Here is a 20,953-nt window from a genome sequence, read left to right on the forward strand (position 1 = left end):
ACCGAATTATCTGAGTATCTCAGTCATTATTTCTAGGTAGATATCTTTGAAATAGGTTTTTAAATTTTGTATTTTGTGACATACTTATCTCTCTCTCTCTCTCTCTCTGTGTGTGTGTGTGTGTGTGTGTGTGAGAGAGAGAGAGAGAGAGAGAGAGAGAGCTTCCATCTGTTGGCTTACTCCCTAAATGGCCCCAATGGCTGGGGCTGGGCCAAGGTGAAGTCAAAAGCCTGGAACTCCATCTGGATCTCCCAAATGAGTATCAGGAGCTCAAGTACCTGGCCCATCTTCCACGGCTTTCACAAGCACATTAGCAGAGAGCTGGGTAAAAAGCAGAATACTGGAGACTTGAACAAGCATTCTGATAGTGAAGCTGAGAATAGAGGAATGAAAGTATACATTCATAGCATATGTTATGAATAACATAACATTATTCTCGACTATTACAGGTGGTTTTCATTTGTTCTCTTGGGTGCTTATCAATATGTGATGAAATGTCCTTATTCTTATACAAATTTACTCTTTCGTGATATTATTGTCATTGTTAAGGACTTTTCCTAACTATATTTAAATTAAAGCCAGCTCCTTTGGGAAGAGCTGTGGAGCTCCCTGTTTTGATGCACTGCACTAACCTGGGTATAATCTCTTGACACTAAGAAGGAACAGCAGACTCTGGTCTCCTTTTAGTTGGTTTCTCCCACATATATCATCTACTCTGAGCTCAGAAAAGTGCTATTGGGCACAAACTATTCTCAAACTTCCACACTTGGGTTAGACCCTCTGTTGCCTCTGAGAGTCTGCATTAGCAGGAAGTTGGTGTCAAGAGCCAGAACCAGGAGTCAAACCCAGGTACTCTGAGTTGGGAGCCTGGTTTCATCGTTGACATCTTAAACAGCAGACCAAACACCCCCCTCCTAATTCATCTGTGAGTAAGGGCTCTGAGGGGGAAAGGCACATCACCCTTCTGCTAGAATTCCACTTTTAGAAAAAGAGTTGAGGAGCTTTATGTACCAGTTCCTCAGTGTACAAACCTCAGTGATAAAACTATTAAACAAACCAACAAACAAAAACCAAACATCCATCAGCCTTGCAAGTTGGAGCTGGAGTGAACAACACATGCTGACAACCTTTCCTTCCGGGTGAGAAACTTGAACTTGATTAGGAAATCTGGGAAACATCTCTGCCTTCTTTGCTACTATTCTCTAAAGTAGAGCTTCCATCACAGTAAGATGAGTGTTGAATTAGGTGTTTGACCAACAGATTGAGATGCCAGTGTTTCAAATCAGAATTCCTGGGGTTGACTCTTGGCTCCAGAACCTGACTCCAGCTTCCTGCAAAAATAGACCCAGGGAGGCAACGGTGAATGTTCAAGTTAGTTGGGTCCATGCCACCCACATGGGAGACATGGATTACATCCCCTGACTTTGCCCTGGACTTTGCAGGCATGTGGGCAATGGACCAGCAGGTGGAAGATCCCTTGCTCTGTCTCTGTCTCTGCTTCTCTGATTGTCTTTCACTCTCTGTCTGTCTCACTTTCCAACAATAAATGCATACAATTAAAAAAAAATCAAATGAGATGGGTAAAAGAAGAAAGGAAGGTATTGTGCCTCAAGATCCAGAGACTAGATTTTTTTTTTTTTTTACTGGGCTTTGGTAGAATTATTTGAATTAATGTTTCTTCATTTGCTGAATGTCCTGGTGACAATTTCCAGAGATTTTAAGTGTTTGGTTTTTGTTTGTTGGTTTATTTAATAGTTTTATCACTGAAGTTTGTACACTGAGGAACTGGTACATAAAGCTCCTCAACTCTTTTTCTAAAAGTGGAATTCTAGACTACTAACTTTAAAGTGTTTATTTATAGCTATTTTAGTATCTAACTTATTTGTAACTATTCTGTTACATTTATTCTTTGTCTTTTCTGTCTTTTTTTCTGACTGCTCTGATTTTGAACATTTTATTATTCCATTTTATATCCTTACTATATCAATTCTTTTTTAAAAAAAGATTTTCAGTTGTTGTATTTCACATAGGTTTTAATATATTTCAATAGGGACTGGCGCTGTGGCATAGAGCGCTAAGGCTCTCAATGCAGTGTGGGCATCCCATATGGGAGCTGGTTTGAGTCCCAGTTGCTCCTCTTCCTATCCAGCTCTCTGCTATGGCCTGGGAAGGCATTAGAAGTTGGCCCAAGTGCTTGAGTCCCTGAACCCGCATAGGAGGCCCAGAGGAAGCTCCTGGATCCTGCTTTTGGATCAGCTCAGCTCCGGCCATTGTAGCCATTTGGGGAGCGAACCAGTGGATGGAAGAAACCTTTTTATGATTTCTTGCATGGTTGGTTTGCTGCTGATGCATGATCTCAGGATATGTTCTCTGAGAAAGTCTGTTTCTTCAGTTTCGAAGTATAGGTGCTCTAGTAAATTCTTGGTAAGTGCTTTGATTATTTACACAATTTTAGACATTTTATTCCATTATTTTCTTGCTAATGTGACTCTAAGAAGACCATTGTAACTCCCTATCTTTCTTCCTCTATAGATAACATGTTCCTCTATTGGTAGCATCTTCATTTGAGATTTTTGCCATATTTTCTCTTTGTTTTGTGGCTTGAATATGATTTTTGCAGATATTTTGTGGGTTTTCTGTTTAAATTATTTCATGGTATTTTTCTGTTTGGTGCTCATAGTTTCCTTTATCTGTGGCTTGGAAATTGACTTTGGAAATTTCTCAATCATTATTATTTAAATAGTTCTTCTGCACTCTGTCTTCTCCTTCTGGTTTTCTAGTTCATGTATATTATCCCTGTTGAAATTATCACATGATTCTTGAATTTGTGTGATTTTTAATCCTTTTTTGTGTTTGTATTTCAATTTCTATTGTCCTTTTAGCTTATTGATTCTTTCCTTGTCCTTGTACAATGAATAAGTTTATATTATACAACTACTTTGTATTTGTTGAAATAAATTGAATAATATTTTATGCAGTTAATGTAATACCATTGCATCCACACAAAATATTATGTGTAAATTACAGAAGAATTTTGAAGATTAATCAATAAATGTATCTGATTTTCCCTTTCTCCTTTGAGTCAAAAGATTGTTTCATGTATGAAGTAAGAAATAACCTTTGACTTCTGACTTGAAGTAGATATAAGCATGTTATGATTTTTGAAAAAATATTTAATTTATTTGAGAGACAATGTCATAGATGGAGAGAGAGCGAACAGAAAGAGGGCAAGACAGAGAGAGAGAGAGCGAGAGAGAGAGAGAGAGATCTACCATCTGCTGGCTCACTTCCCAAATGGCTGAAAAGGCCAGAGCTGAGCCAATCCAAAACCAGATCCCAGGAGGTTCTTCTAGGTCTCTCACATGAGTGCAGGGGCACAAGCACCTGGGCCATCTCCCACTGCTTTCCCAGAACTTTAACACAGAGCTGGATCAGAAGTGGAGCAGCCAGGACTTGAACCAGTGCCCATATGGGATGCCAGCATCGTAGGCAGAGGCTCAATCTACCATGCCACAGTGCAAGCCACACATGTTATGATTTAAAAGGAAAGCATGAGCACATGGTTGATGCAGCTCTTAAGATAACACTTTGGATGCCCACATCTCACATCTGAAAACATGGGATTTGGTTTGTTTCCCATTCTAACTCCCTAATATTGTATACCCTGGGAAGTAGTAAATGATCACTCAAGTATTTGAATGCTACCACAGGGGCTATCTGGATTGAGTTCCAGGTTTCTAGCCCCAGCCTAGCTGTTGTGGTCATTTTAGAACTGAATGAGTAGATGCTTGCTCTCCGCCCCCCCTTTATTTCAAACAAAATGAAAGGTCAGTGCCATGGCTCACTAGGCTAATCCTGTGCCTGCGGTGCCAGCACCCAGGGTTCTAGTCCCAGCTGGGGTGCTGGTTCTGTCCCGGTTGCTCCTCTTCCAGTCCAGCTCCCTGCTGTGGCCTGGGAAGGCAGTGGAGGATGGCCCAAGTGCTTGGGCCCTGCACCTGTATGGAAGACCAGGAGGAAGTACCTGGCTCCTGGCTATGGATCTGGATCTGCGCAGCGTGCCAGCCGTAGTGGCCATTTGGGGGGTGAACCAACTGAAGGAAAACCTTTGTCTCTGTCTTCTCTCTCTCATTGTCTAACTCTGACTGTCAAAAAATAAAAATAAATATAAATTGAAAAAAATTAAAACAAATATTCACCTTGAAAAAAAAATTACCATTCAACAATTATTATCAGGTCAATGTTGTCAGAGTAAACTTTACAAACAATTCTTTTAAAAAATTTATTTTTTTTATTTTCAAGGCAGAATTAAAGAGAGGGAGAGGCAGAGAGAGTGAGAGCGAGAGCAAGAGCGAGAGAGCGAGAGAGAGAGAGAGGTCTTCCTTCCGCTGGTTCACTCCTCCAAATGGCTGTAACAGCCAGAGCTAGGCCAATCTGAAGCAAGGAACCAGGAGCTTCTTTCGGGTCTCCCATATGGGTTTGGGGACCCAAGGACTTTGGCCATTTTCTTACCATTTCCAGTCTATAGCAGAGAGCTGTATTGGAAGTGGGGCAGCCAAGACTCGAACTGACACCCATATGGGATGCCAGCACTATAGGTGGCAGCTTTACCCACCTTGTCACAGCACCGACCCCTATAAGTAATTCTTGGACCAAATTGTACTCCTCCCAATCAGTATTGAAACTTTCAGCATATAATTTCCTATTACTTTCAAGAAAATTCTTCTTAGAGTTATCATCATGTTGCCATATTCTAGCAAATACTTAGGGTAGCAGCCTGTACTGTGTATTTTTCCTTTTATATTCCATTAAAAATCAATAGCAATAGCACTCTAAGGTTATCTTTTGTACTATTTACTGTTTTTTCTATGGCAGGACTATTGATCTGTTCTATGCACATATTTCACATGTATTTATTTCAGTATTTCCTACAGAAATTGGTCATTGATATTTTCATTACCCATGCATGCGAAAGATTGCACCAAAGAATCATACACCAGATGGCCTTCTGAGGCAGCCTTGGGTAACTCCATTCTGACTGCCACACAAGACCTCAAAGTTAACTTCTCACTGACACTTCTGTCTGAGTATTTTTTATTTTATCAGTAAGTTTACTGAATGTTTTTCTTGGTGAAAAATTTCTCATTACCCTCTGTTTGAGAACAGTTAAGTGAAGACAGACACACCATTGTTGGCTGTTTTGTAAATTTACTCATATATAAAAGTAGAAATTCTGTTCTTTGACCATGCACTTTATACTTCAAATAAGAAAAGCACAGAAGTTGAAAATACATAGTAGAAATCTACCAGATTCTTTTTGGATTATTTTAACAGATATATTAATAAAAGTTTTTTATTACAAGCAGCCCATGAAGATGCCAAGCCAGATGTAACCAACATTGTTTACATTGCACTCAAATGGAAAACTATAGCCACTTTAATTATTATCTTATAATGACTTGGGCGAGTAGATGAGTGACATAGAGTTTGTTTTCATATGATCACTCCGGTTCTTATGCACAGAGGAAAAACTTCAGAAAATTGGGAGGAGATACTAAATATGGAAGCAGGGAGACCGAATAAGAGGCCATAGAAATAATCCAGATGAGAAGCAGTGGTGATCTTAGAGAGGTAGCAAGTTATTAGATTTTCTTATGCTTATGCTTACTGAACAGAAATAGCTGAATAATTGAACATGGAGGTAAAAGATAAAAAAAAATTAAAGATGATTGTGAAGTTTTTGGGAAATGAAACCTTGGAATTATTATTAACTCAGATGACCAACAGTAGAGATCACAGGTTTGAGAAATAGACAATATAATGAGTCCAACATTTGAAATGCTTCCTAGAAGTCCACAAGAATTTTTTAAATAGATAACTGGTTATGTAGATTTCTAATTCAAGTCCTTGTTTGAGTACATGTGTTTGGAAGTTTTTATTCACATAGATTCTATTTAAGGGCATGGTACTGGTTGGTATTATTACAATATCACAAGAAAAGGATCAGTGTGAATAGAAAAGCATCCTTAAGCAATGGCTGACAACAGGAGATATTTTTTGCTAAATTGGGTTCCTTCATGGTCAGGGAGGTGGTAGACTCCTAGTACAGAGAACTCTAAGTGATGCCACTTAACTGTTTGAATCAAGGCAGGAATAATTATCATAGTATTAGCAACAGCAAAATGCCTTCAAGGGATCCTGTACTGCAGGTATGCATCAAGAAGTCTAATAGAAGGTTGAGCATTTGATTCAGTGGTGAAATGCTGCTTGGGATATCTATATCCTATATTGAAATGCCTGGCCCCAAGCCCTATCTCCTCTTCCAGCTCAGTCCTCCTGCTAATGTACACTCCTGGAGACAGCTGGTGATGGCTCAAGTATTAGTCTCAGGCACACATTTGGGAGACCCTGATTAACTTTTGAAATTCTGGCTTTTAGCCCTGTCCAATCTCTGATTCTTTGGCCATTTGGTGAATGAATGAGTACATGAAAGATCACTGCCTGTTTATCTCTCTCCACTTTCTTTCTCTCCCCTCTTCTGTATTTCAAATAAACATGAATTTAGAAAGTAGACATCTAATAGAAATTCAAATATACAGGTAGATACAATAATAATCATGGAAAAATATAGATAATTGAGATAGATAGATAGATAATGGAGATAGATACAGATATATATATATATATATATATATATATATATATATACAGAGATAGTGAAGAGAGACTACACATAAAGCTAAGTTGATCTGTACAAATGCAAAGTCATAACTCTTTGTTCAACTTCCATTCCTGGACTGATTATCAGCAGTGGATTTCATCTACTAAAGGAAAGACTGAATCTACCTGAAGAAAGAAAGACATTCAATATCCTGGCAAAAGTAGGTATTGGATATTATCCCAGTGTTTCCTCAAAAAACACTATTTGCTCAAATAACCATACTCTAGAGAAACAGCAATATGAAAAGCTTATATGGTCTACTGATCATGTGTGTGACTTTATGCTGTAACCCAGAGACACAAAGCAAAGCACTACCATGACCTTGCTCTTAAAGTGTGGCCTATGAAAGTCAGTTAATCCACGGAATTCTGATTCAGGTCCATCACAAAGCTGCTCACTGAGAACAAAAATTGGTACAGAACAAGAACTGAGAGTAAAATCAGAATGGGTATGTTTAGCAGCTATTACAGCATCCCTTATGATTCTTTGATCTTTAGAAAGTAAGAGGGATTGGCAGAGCAAAGGACAAAAGGAGGTTCCTAAAACTTTCATGACTCACTGCTACCACCGCTGACCAAGAGTTAATTAAAAGTGATATTACATCCCAGAGGAATATCAGAGATTACTGACACTCTAAGGATGTGTATAGATATATTTCAGCTTATGCACATTATTCATACTCACATTTAATGGGAAGCCATGTCTCATAATTTTGCATAGTTGGAAAATTAATAGTCATGATGAAGTACTTTCTCCATCAGGTAGAATGTGTGATCCAGAATCCAGGGACAGAGGTAACGAGAGCACTGCTCAACATCATTTTGACTTAACACAGTTTGCATTTCACATCCAAACAGGAAACACGTTAGTGTCTCAGTAAACTTTGCTAATTTCTTTATTTGGACTTTTCATGGCAGTTTTATAGTAGACATATGAAAGGATTATCAAAACAGCAGGGATAATGGGTCCATTGTCATCAAGAATATGTAAGACAGTCCTAAGATGTACAGGAAAGGAGACATTTGGCACTCAAGTGATCCACTGCAGTGTTTATTTGCAAATTCCTGCTCAGTTCTTATTCTCAGTGTACAGATTAAACAACCTCAACATGATGAGGTCATTGTAAGCGGGTCTGTCGACCAACAGAAATGCTAGCTGAAAGGCATTATCATTTATTGGGGGTGGTAGAGAAGGGAGAGGTTCAGTATCATTTGAAGACTCAGAATCAGTGGAAGAAGTATAGGCTGCAGTTCCTCCCATTAGCTCCCTAAGGGTTATGCTGATCCACAGTACTAGAGTATTGTGTTCAGTGCAGTGAACATAAAGTGAGAACAAAGTGAATCTCCCTGGGACAAGAGGTAAGTTGTAGTGGACGTCAAGTGGTATCCTATCCATTGTGCAGCTCCCCCTAGAGCTGACTGAAGAGCCCGCAGCTGTTCTTTTCATCAGGATCCTGGCAGTGCTCAGACTGGAAAGGGCTTCTTTACACAGGGGGTTCCTTGCTCTGCCAGGGGTATACTGCTTTCAACCTTGACTTGCATTCATTTCAAAAGACGGGCCACAAATGTCTGAAAGAAAAGACAGTTTTTTTGGTGTGATTTATGTTCCAGATGCTCAAGGCTGGTTTATCTGAGACTACTTTCTCTCAGATGTTTCGTGCAACAATCTTGTTTTGGTCACTCAGAAAGATTTCTTTTGAATAGGATCCCCTTAATAAAACCCACAAAATCATATCTCTGCTAGGAAACACTATCAGAGACATATGTAGACATATATTCACATAGAGAGACAATAGCTTCAATATTATATCAATTTCCACAAAAACATAACCAATGAAGACATTTGAATAAAACATATAAATTGAGAATACATTGTGATATTATGTTATATTTAAGACAAGGCAGAACAGTAATAATATATCAAATAGTCAAATCCTTGGAACTCACTTGTGTCTGAGTTAGTAATTTCTCCCATTATCCATTTTACTGTTATATTTTTTCCTAAATATCCTAATCATATTCTACAAAGATTGCTGTCTATACATAATTATGTATCATTGAATATACCCATGTTCATAATTGCAATTAGTAAAGTTAGCTTTATCTAAAATAATTTTGTAGCCAAAGTTTTTATCTCTTTTCATTATATGGTAAAGCAATAGAATATGGAACTCATTTGCTATTCAGAAAAATGATGAAATTAAGAACTCAAGTGATTGTTAACCAAATATCTAAGTACATTTTTATTCATTTTCTGAGTCATAAATTATGTTATCCCAACAGTACACTATATGAATACATTTTTTAAAAATGTATATTCAGGAGGAAAGCTTCATAGTTTTTCTTTCATCGAATTTGAATTCTTTCTTTAAAATATGCTTATATTTCTATTTTCACATTTTCTGCTCTCAGGAAACAAATTTATGTACTGCTTTTCAAACAGATGTTTTTTATGAATATGTGTCATTGGGAATGATTTTATTTGCAAACTTGCAGCAAAAAATTCTTTGAATTTTGTGAGTAATGTTGCTTCTAATTAGAGAGATGTATTTCTTTATATGTGTTTTCATTTAAATGTATGCATGAGATACAGCTCATAAGAGAATGAAGAGAGATGACAGATAGGTGGATATATGAGAGATAATAGATAGATGACAGATATGGAGAGCATATGAGGGAAATAAAGGGAGAATTACAGTCCAAATCACAAGTATTTCTGAGAGAAATTTTATTTTTTCTAATTAAAAAAAATCCTTCATCTAAAGATGTGACTCTCTTTCCCTGCCCTCTTTCCTCTCTCCTTTCCTTTTTTCTTTCCTCTTTCCTTCCTTTACATCCCTCCTTCCTTCCAACTTTAACCTCTGTTGAACACTACTTAACTGCATTATTTTCCCCCAGAATTGTGTAAAAATTCTCATTTTTAAAGCATCACCAGTATAGTGCAGATGAATATGATAAATATACTAAAAATTTGAAATAGAGAATGCAATTCATGCCCAGATTAAAAAAAATTCAAATCAGTGTGAAAGAGTCTTAACTACAAATTATAGAAATCAACAATGGCTAACACAAGCAGAGACTGGTGTGTGTTCTTCAAAATATGCTCTCTCAGACATATAGGTTGTATTTATGGCTTCCCCTTACTGCTCTGTTTTCACATATGAATACTGTGAACAACTGTTAACTTAGAAACACAAACAAAAATGATCTGATTAACATCTCCATTTTCAGCTCTTTGATTAGTATATAAGTTCTATAGACTACTGTTTCGTATGTATGATGTAAGAAGAACAAGGATCTCTGATGATATATACTTCCCGCCCTGTGGAACCTGTGAATTTGAGACCTTATACTCAAGCAGAACTTGTAAAGAGCTTAACTCAACGGTATTTCAAATAGAGAGAGACTCCTAGATTACCTGGCTGGCACCAGTGTAGCAGGTCCCTTGGATGATGGGAGAGAGAGTCAGGGAAATCAGTCAGTGAGGAAACGTGATGCTCACAACAGAGTCAGAGGCATGAGCAAAGACACAACAACCATAAGTCAATCACTATAGATGGTTTCTGGAGGCTAGAGAAAGCACAGAAAATATTGTCCCCTTGGGCCATACAGAAAGAAGCCATCCCTGCCGCATTTTGATTTTAGCTCTTTAAGACATTTTGGGTTTCCTATTTCTGGCCTCCAGAATTATATTTTTCTTAATTTAGTCCCAAAACATTGTGATTTTTGCTATATCAGCAATGGAAAACTAAAGCAGTGTGTGCTATTCTTTCTTCTTTCCCTTTGTGTTGTCATAAATCATTATAAATATTTATGCATGTAGTTCTAAATTATAACTGGCAGTTGATATCATGATGGACTTTCATGGTTTTTAAAATTTTCTGAATATTTATTGTCATTAACAATGAACACATATTATATAATAGAACCACATATATTTACATATAAAATGTGTAAAGCAAATGACATTTATAATGTCTTTGGAATATGCTACTTCAAAACCAGAGATTAGGCCGGCGCCGCAGCTCACTAGGCTAATCCTCCACCTTGCGGCGCCGGCACACCGGGTTCTAGTCCCGGTTGGGGCGCCGGATTCTATCCCGGTTGCCCCTCTTCCAGGCCAGCTCTCTGCTGTGGCCAGGGAGTGCAGTGGAGGATGGCCCAGGTGCTTGGGCCCTGCACCCCATGGGAGACCAGGAAAAAGCACCTGGCTCCTGGCTCCTGCCATCGGATCAGCGTGGTGCGCCGGCTGCAGCGCACCGGCCGCGGCGGCCATTGGAGGGTGAACCAACGGCAAAAGGAAGACCTTTCTCTCTGTCTCTCTCTCTCACTGTCCACTCTGCCTGTCAAAAAAATAAATAAATAAATAAAAATAAAAACATTAAAAAAAAAAGAAAAAAAGAAAGAAAACCAGAGATTAGGATGAAATAGTAAAAATGGTAAATGTTTTAGCTAAAGCATGTGTATTAGAATTTAATGGGACTTAAAGGGTGAATTAGCTCAAATGATTATGGTTATTGAGAAGTTCCATGAGAGATCATCTGTAGGCCAGAAGTCATCAACTATTGGTAATGTGGCTTCAAGTCTAAAGACCTTAGAAAAAAGGAAGCCAGAGATCTTGCTCTCATTCCAAAGCAGAAAGCCTGAGTACCAGTAAGGGACCTGTAAGGTAAGTCCTGGATTCCACAGTCTGGACAACCTGTGGTTCTGATGCCCATGCTGTAGACACACATATGCACTCACCTTTCCCATTTAGTCTTTTCAGACCTCCAGCCAGCTGATGGTGTCTGTCACAATGAGACTGCATGTTCCCCACCTCGTGCATTCAGACTCCCTTGTTAATTTTGGGAGGAAATAACCTCACAGATACAGCCAAAATCAGGTTCCTTGTTAGTCTATAATGGAGTCAGGCTCACATATAAAATTAGACATCACTGTTATGCATGCAAAATGAACGAAGTATGGAGAGAGAGAGAGAGAGAGAGAGAGAGAGAGAGAGAGACTTTGTCTCCAACATGGTGAACATTGAAGAGCTACTCAAGGTTTATAGGAAAAAATGAGTAGATAAGGGACCTGCGATGTGGCGCAGCAGGTTAACACCCTGGCCTGAAGCGCCAGCATCCCATATGGGCATCGGTTCGACACCTGGCCGCTACACTTCCAATCTAGCTCTCTGCTATGGCCTGGGAAAGCAGTAGATGACCCAAGTCCTTGGGCCCCTGCACCCATGTGGGAGACCCAGAGGAAGCTCCTGGCTTCGGATGGGCACAGCTCCGGCCCCTGCAGCCAATTGGGGAGTAAACCAGTGAATGGAAGACCTCTCTCACCCTCTGACTATCCTCCTCTCTCTGTGTAACTCTAACTTTCAAGTAAATAAATGAATCTAAAAAAAATGAATAGATGAAATTTAGACCAAATTATCTAGCAACACTCAATAGACTATTACAAAAAGCAGAATTTCATATATAACTTAATTGAAAACTTTTGGTTTTTATTTACTAGATTTGATTCAAAATGTACTCCCTTACTGGCATATATGTATTTTCTTTTATATTAAAGTATGCTTAATTTTTACATATAGGGAAACCAAAAGAGATGGATAATCAATTATGAAGTAAATCAGAAAAGTGTAAAGGATTCTAGTATATTTTAATTTTTATAATCACCACTCTACTAGACAAATTTTGCTTGAAGTAGATAAATTTAAAATAATATTTCATTTCAGTGTCTAATAAATTTCACAATTCATGGCTACCCCAAAGATTATTTTTACTCCTAGAAGTACTTTAAATTAGAAGTATAAACTATGATATAAAACAATTTCCTCTCTCTGACCTCTTTAATACTATAGTATGGTTTGTAGCTATTAAAATTCTCAGTGCCCCGAACACTGTTATTAAGGTAGTACGGTGCTATTCCCATTTTGCCTTTTACTGTCAAAAAATCATTATAAATTGATAAAGTGATGATAGAATTCCATGATTTTAAAGGAAAAAGAACTAAGCCCTTAGCTCTTAGTGTCTGTCTTGAGGAAAACCTGTATGGTAGCTGAAAAGTAGTAATTTTAGTCAATTATTGTATATTTCAGTAACTCTACTGAATTTCCTTTTTAGGAATGACAGTTTTTTTTTTTTTTAAATTCCAGACTAGAGAAAAACTCAAAAGGAAGAAAAATTATTTTGTCCATTAATATATGCAGCTGTATTTATCATAGTCACCTGGTGTACATATATATTTACTTATCTAAATTCTCATTTACTTATCTGAGAGGCAGAAAGACACAGGTGGAGAGAGATAAGCATGAATAGAGCATCCATCTGCTGTTTTACTCCCTAAATGCCTGTAACAACCGGGGCTGTTTCAGGAAAAACCTGGAAACCTGGAACTCAGTGAAGTTCTCCCACGTGGCGGAGCAGTTACTTTAACCAGAACTCCCTATTTTATCAGGCAGATTTGAGTTACTCGCTAAAGTCCTCTCTATCAGTCTTCAGGATATTGCCCTGTAGGATTGCTTGTAAGGTGAATCTTCTGGTGACAAAATGAAGTTTGTTGATGTAGGATTCTATTAAATGCCTCTTGTTTTCTTGGGATAGATTTTCTAGAAACAGAATTCTTGGTTGATTGTCTCATACTTTAGTGCTTTGAATCTGTCATCCCCTTCCTATGACAAACATAATTACTTTTAAAAAAATATTAATCGATTTATTTGAAAGACAAAGTTACAGAGAGACAAGGAGAGACACCCAGAAAGAGAGATCCTCCATGCTGGTTCACTCAGGCCATAATGGCTGGGGCTGGCCAGGCTCAAGCCAGGAGCCAGAAGCTTCTTCTAGGTCTCCCATGTGGATGGCAGGAGACCAAGCACTTGGGCCATCTTCTGCTGCTTTTCCCAGGTCATTAGTGGGGAGCTGGATCAGAAGTGGAGCAGCTGGGCCAGAACTGGTGCCCATATGGGATGCTGGCTTTTTAGGCTATGGCTTTACCCACTACACTACAACACATAGACTCTGCAGTTTCTTAGGAGGAAATATCTATCATTCTTTTTGAAGATCTTCTGTGAGTTGATTTTCTCTTTCTACTTTCAAGATTACCTTTGCCTGTGTCTGTTAACAAATGTGTGTAGTTTGGGTCTCTTTCAGTTTATCCTATCAATTTATTGAATATCATGGATGTACACATGATTTTTTTAAAATCAGATTTGGTAAATTTTCCAGTGTTGCTCATTCAGATGTGCTTTCTAGCATCTCTTTTTGTATTTGGTCATAGTACACACATCTCTAATGCTCTGTTCATTTTCCTTCATTCTTTTTTCTCTCTCTTCCTCGAATCATATAATATTCATGGAGCAATATTCACATTTGTGGTTTCTTCCTTTGTTCTCAGATATGCCATTGAGCCCTTCAGATTTTTTCAGGAGTTTTGGTACTTTGCAAATGCAGAATTTCTAGTTAGTTCTTTTGTTTACATGTATTAACTGCTGTTTTCAAGTTGGCCAGACACTGTTCTTATGCTTTGCTCTGTTTATCTGTATATAAGTACTTTAGTTCTTTTGAATAAAGGTATATAGCTGATTGTAACTACCTACCAGCTGTAGTTGGTGGACTGTGGGGAACTCTTGATGATAGTTTCTATTAACTGTCCTCATCTCCCATGTATGTATTTGTTTAGGAAACTTCTGTTAGTCTTGAATAAGATTGTCTGTTCGAACCATAGTTTTGCTTAGGTTTCTTTTTTGAAGGGAAGAGGAACTTTATTGAGAAAGCATTTTTATGCAGCAAATTGTACCTATTTAAAGTGCACAATGTAGTGAATTTTGCTAACCATGTACATCCCAACTATCACTACTACACCAAAATGTGTAAAATTTCTATTATCAAAATAGTGCTGTGCTCTCTGCAATCCACCTCACCTAGGATCACACCTCAAAACTCGATCTTCTTTGTTCACTATAAATAATTTTCATTTTCTAGCATTTCATGTAACTGGAACCACACATTGTGTGCTCTTTTGGCTTTTTGACTCAATTATTATTATTTTGAGATTCATCCATGTTGTGGCAAAGATCAGTAGTTCATTCCTTTCTATTGTGGAGTAGCATCCCAATGTTTGTTTATAGAACATTGCATTTACCCACCCAATTGCTAGTAGATATTTTGTTCCTTTCTACTTTAAACTAATATGAACTAAGCTCCTGTAAACACTCATGTGTAGACTTGTGTGTGTACATGAGAGTAAAATGACTAGTGATATAGTTACTGCATATGTAAATTTCTAAGAATTTTACAATTTTCAGAGTGGTTGTGTCATTTGAAGTTCTCGCATGTAATGTATGAATATCGCAACTGTCTGTATTTATTTATTTGAAAAGCAGAGCGACAGAGGGGGAGAGACAGAGAGAGAGAGAGAGAGAGAGAGAGAGAGGGAAAGAGAGAGAGATCTGTGCTGGGTCACTCCCCAAATGGGTGCAACAGCTAAGACAGGACAAGGTTGAAGTCAGGAACCAGGAACTCCAGCCTGGTCTCCCATACGGATAAGAGGGGTCTGAGTATTTACATGATCTTCCACTACCTTCCCAGGTATATTATCAGGAAGTTGGATCAGAAGTGGAACAGCCTGGACTGGGACTAGCAATTCAATTTTGAATGTCAGCCACACATCAAAGGTCTCCAACTAAACCAAGATACTTTTATCAGGCAGAACCTTCAAATGCTAGTTGTTACTTCTCAGGAGTTGAAGGCAAAGTGTATGCAAAGTCTATGGCAGGATTAGAGAGGGAGGACTTTCATTCCTAATCCCCAACCTCCAGGTAGAGGAGGGCTGAAGATTGAATTGGTTACAAATGGTCAATGATGTAATCTATCTAATCTATATAATGGAGCCTACATAAAAACTGAAAGAACAGGATTCAAAGTTTCAAGATAGCTGAACAAATGCAAGATCCAGAATAGTGCTCCTTGACAGGCCATGGAAGTCCCCGTACCCATTCTACATTCTTCACCCTATTCAGATCTTCTATCTAGCTTTTCTTCCCTTCCCTCCCCTCCCCTCCCCTTCCCTCACCTCCCCTTCCCTCCCCTCCCCTCCCTTTTCTTTTTTAACTGAAAGAGTTAGAGAAAGAGAGACAGAGAGAGAAAGATATCTTCCACCCACTGGTCCTCCCCGCAGATGGCCCCAACAGCCAGAACTGAGTAGGGCCAAAGCCAGGAACCAGTAAATTCATCAGGGTCTTCCATGTGGATGACAGGTCCCAAATACTTGGGCCATCTTCCATTGATTTTCCAAGGCCATTAGCAGGGAGCTGGATTGGAAGTGGAGCAGCTGAATCTTAAGCCAACACCCATTTGGGATGCTGGCACTGTAGGCAGGGACTTTACCAGCCATTCCCCTCTAGGTTTCATCTGTATTATTTGTAATACCCTTTATTATAAATCATAAAATATAGTAAAATAGCAAATGTTTAAGTTCTAAAAACAACTTCGGCCAACTAATCAAACCCAAGGCAGGGATTACAGGAATCACAATTTATAGTCTGTTATTCAGAAGCCCACATCGCAGCCTGTGTTTGTAACTGAAATTTTCAATTTGGAGGTGATCTTTGGGAGTTGATCCCTCAAACTGCTGGGTCTGACCCCATCTCCAGAATTAGAGGATACACTCCTGGTGTACACCTGGGAATTACTAGCTGTGGGTTAAAACCCACACACATCTGAAGTCATAGAAATACTGTATCAGCAGTGTGAATAGGTAAACATATTTGTTTTTTCCTATATAACCAAAAAAGCTTAATTGAAGTTGTTAATTACACCTCAATATAGTTGAAAAAAATACTATTGTTACCTATTATCCACAACCATGCATATGTTTTCTTTATTTAGATCCTTAGTTTATGTTAGGTGGAAAGGTGTATACAACTTCAGAACATATTCTATCAAACTTATCCCTTATAATTTCATGTATTTGTTGGAATATGATTATGAATGAAATTATATTTTGCTATAGATATTATCTTCTGTTTCTAATGTCTAGAAATAAAATTTACCTGCTTATAAGTTAACTAATCTTTTTGCTTATTTATATATACAAATTTCTGTCTTATCACATTGACAAATTACTTTTGAAGTTTCTTGTTTGCCTCTTCAGATTCTTTTTGGTAGCTTTTAGTAGGCTTATTCTTAAGTATGCTTAAAAGATATTAACTCTTCTTTGGTTTTTTTTTTTTTTTACATGTATATGCCTTAATCAGCATAATAGATGAACTCAACCACATGACTGAGAATATAATCTCAAGCTTATAGCTGCTCACGTTTTAATGAAATTCTCAATAAAAAATAACGCTTACAAAATGTTTTTTCTAAGATATACAACATACTTTTCTTAAAAATTATAATTTATTTTAATAATTTCAAAGACAGAAGGGCACAATAGGCAGAGAGTCAGGCAGATAGAGACTTCCCATCCTCTGATTCATTTTGCGAATTCGCAAGACAACTGGATGTGCCTCAGGATGAAGACAAAAGCCAGGAATTCAATTCAGGTGTCTTCCATGGGTGGCAGGGAACCAACTACACAAGACATCATCTATAGCCTCCCATGATGTTCATTAGAAAGAAGCCAGAATTAAAAGTGGAAATGAGATTTAAACAAAAGTACTTTGATATGAATATGGGCACCCCAAGTGGTATCTTTTTTTTTTTTTTTTTTTTGACAGGCAGAGTGGACAGTGAGAGAGAGAGAGAGAGAGAGAAAGGTCTTCCTTTGCGGTTGGTTCACCCCTCAATGGCCGCTGTGACCAGCGCACCTCGCTGATCCGAAGCCAGGAGCCAGGTGCTTCTCCTGGTCTCCCATGTGGATGCAGGGCCCAAGGACTTGGGCCATCCTCCACTGCACTCCCTGGCCAAAGCAGAGAGCTGGACTGGAAGAGGAGCAACCACTACATCAAATGCCTACTCCAGAAAACACTTTTTGAAAATTCTAGTTTCTCAATGTATTGTCCTAAACCGTGCTCAGAAAATTCCTTTAATTAGTATTTAAGTATCATATTTCTAGATTTTAAATCTAGTTTGCTAAAGTGGGTTGTGGTTGAAAATTTCTGAAAAAGAGTCTGTGTTTTAGGAACTGTTCAAGTAAATCTACCTAACACTAATTCTTCAGAACTAATGACCGAGAGATTCGCTCATATTGTTAAATCATGCTGACCATCACACAACAGCATACGTAATTTGTTTTTCCCTTGAACTATTTTCTGGAATTCATTTTGCAATTTTCCAAATGAACAATTTAAGAAACATAGTACATTGTGTGTGAAAATATTCTGTGGGTTTATAAGAATGCTGTTGAGTGTGTCACACAAAATCATTAAGCTTTCCTTTACTAAAGAGAAGTCCAGGATCAGTTTTCTGAGATGTCAAATAAGATATAACCTTTCTACTTTTCTGAAAATGATAGAATAAATTGTGCTATTATATTTTTTGTTAAATGTGTAATAAAAATCAGTTATATAGGTAAGCTAAATTAATTGCATATAGACTGTCATCAAACAAAGAGATGGGAAGCTTTATCAATGATAAAAGGGAATCAATGGACACAGGAAACATGGAAGAATTTGTTTTGTTTCATTTAGCCCTCGCTTGGCAAGCTGATTTGCTGAAAACTATCAAGAAGAGCAGTTTGCCCCGGAGCCAACTGACTCAGTTATAAGAGAAAGTAATTTCAGTTATTTATGGGTTTCTAGAGAAACCTTGTGAATTCAATACCATCTTGTTTATCTCTGGGCGATGGTGTTGTTTTGCCTGCTACTGGCATCTCTACCTTACTGAAGCCAGAATTGCACCATTTCACTGTTGATGATTCCTGAGTGTATATACATTAATACCATGTATGAATCCCAAATTTTGAAATTCATTCATAAAACTAACACCTGAATAAAGTAGATTAAGATATCTATAAATTTTCCTCTCTTTTTACATAGTAAAAAATCATTAAAATAGAGAAGCATAGGAACTATAACTTATGGAGCAAATATTTTGAAATGAAATAGAAAATTATATATTCTCCTAGCAACACTATTGAGATTTTCATAATGATTCCTTATTGCTATCCAGTTATTCCAACCCCAATCTTAGCTAAATCTTTGATTAAAATTTCTCTAACTTACTTTGAAATCTAATATTTAATCAAAATTCATTCCTAAGACCCACAATTTGTTTTGGAGTTTCAAGAGTGCTTGACAAGACATTTTTTTTTTTTTTAAGATTTACGTATTTACTTGAAAGTCAGAGTTACACGTAGAGAAGGAGAGGCAGAGAGAGAGGGGGAGAGAGAGAGAGGTCTTCCCTCTGGTTCCAACTGGTTCACTCCCCAGATGGCTGAAACAGCTGGAGCTGTGCCAATCCAAAGCCAGGAGCCAAGAACTTTCTCTGGGTCTCCCACGTGGGTGCAGGGGCCCAAGGACTTGGGCCATTTTCCATTGCTTTCCCAGGCTATAGCAGAGAGCTAGATTGGAAGTAGAGCAGCCGGGACTCGAACTGGCGCCCATATGGGATGCCAGCATTGCAGGCGGCAGTCTTACTCACTACACCACAGTGCTAGCCCCGCCAATACATTTTTCTCATGCAATGGTTACGGATTTTTTTATTCAGAGAACAGCACATCTCTCTTTTCAGTGTTTGATACTAAATATCCCCATGCATGTTTCACCATTTGCTCATCATTTTCACAATTCACAAAACACAAAAAGGATACAGAAAGCATCCTTTTGATTTTTTTAAAAAGAATATTTTATTTTATTTATTTGACAGGTTAAGTTACAGAGAGAGAGAGAGGGAGAGACAGAGAGAAAGGTCTTCCATCCGCTGGATCACTCCCCAAATGGTGGCGACGGCCGGAGCTGAGCCGATCCGAAGCCAGGAGCCAGGAGCTTCCGCCACATCTCCCACGCAGGTGCAGGGACCCAAGAACTTGGGCCATTTTCCACTGTAGAAAGCATTGTTTTTCTGACAGAAGAAAACCATTTGTGATTTAGATCTCTCTAGTCAAGAAATATGATTGTGTGTTATGGTAGGAAAAGGATCACAGAACTTAGCAGATTTCATTTTGAAGTCTACTAACAGAAGGCTCTTGGTCTTAATACTATGAGCTCTGTTTTCTTCATTTTCTAGATCATAAAAGTAATAATGCAAGCCTCAGTCTGCACATTTAACAATATCAGCTTTTAGATATAGTTTCTATCTTAAAAATATTCTTTTGAACCTATACATATTCTGATACATACATATCCAGTTTTTTTCACCTCCTTTTTTCTCTTAAATATTTGTTGTCTTCAGCATGCTGTAAGATTTTTCAAGGTAAATTTATAAAAAACATGGTCAATTGGCCATATCCAAACAGCAACTCTACATGTTTTTGTAAATCCCTACAATAAATTTTTGCAGCAATTAAAATTAATTATGTTAGGAGGATGTTCAGTATGGCATGTGTTCAGAAGGAGAAAAATAAGCAGTAAGTTCCAATTACTGGACAGTATAATGCAATAAGAAAAAAGAAAGTAAATCCTAATCCTAAGTCAAGGCCATCTAATCTCAAAGCTTTTTATAAAAAGATACACAGCTGAATAATAAAGAGAGCAACTGAGAGAAACACATACTAGAGATACAATCTATACCCTAAATTTTTCATTATTAATGAAATGCAGATACAAACACTAACAATTATATTATGCAATGTTACTTAGCTGATCAAAAGCAATAAGACTAGAAACTACTTTTCCTTATTCCCATACTAGTAATAGATTTTTCAAAATATGATTATTACTTTATTATCTCTTTTACAATAATTTTCAACTTGAGGAACTCTGGGTGTGGTGGATGAAAATGCTGAAAAGCTCTTAGGGAATCCCAAAGTGCAGAGAAGGTTGAAAAGTTTTGTTTTGGGTTCTTCGTATTTATTATTCTATTGTTCCAGTGTTACCTATTTATTTCATCTTCTGAATTCTCTCATTTCACTTATGATTTCCTACTTCTTACTATAAGCTGAGTAAGCACAGCATACTTTCTTCAAAATCAACACTTTCTTCTTAAAATGTAGCTTCTCTTTGAGCATGTCATGCCAAATGATTCTCCATGACTTTGGCTGGGGCTGGCCACCCAGGCCAACTCTGGATGCTAGGATCATGGTTAATATATACTTCCTTCTACTCCACAAATGCAATGTGCTCTATTACTATAAAATATGGAAAGTC

This window comes from Oryctolagus cuniculus, chromosome 14 (assembly GCF_964237555.1).
Source record: "Oryctolagus cuniculus chromosome 14, mOryCun1.1, whole genome shotgun sequence".
NCBI classification, from domain to species: Eukaryota; Metazoa; Chordata; class Mammalia; order Lagomorpha; family Leporidae; genus Oryctolagus; species Oryctolagus cuniculus.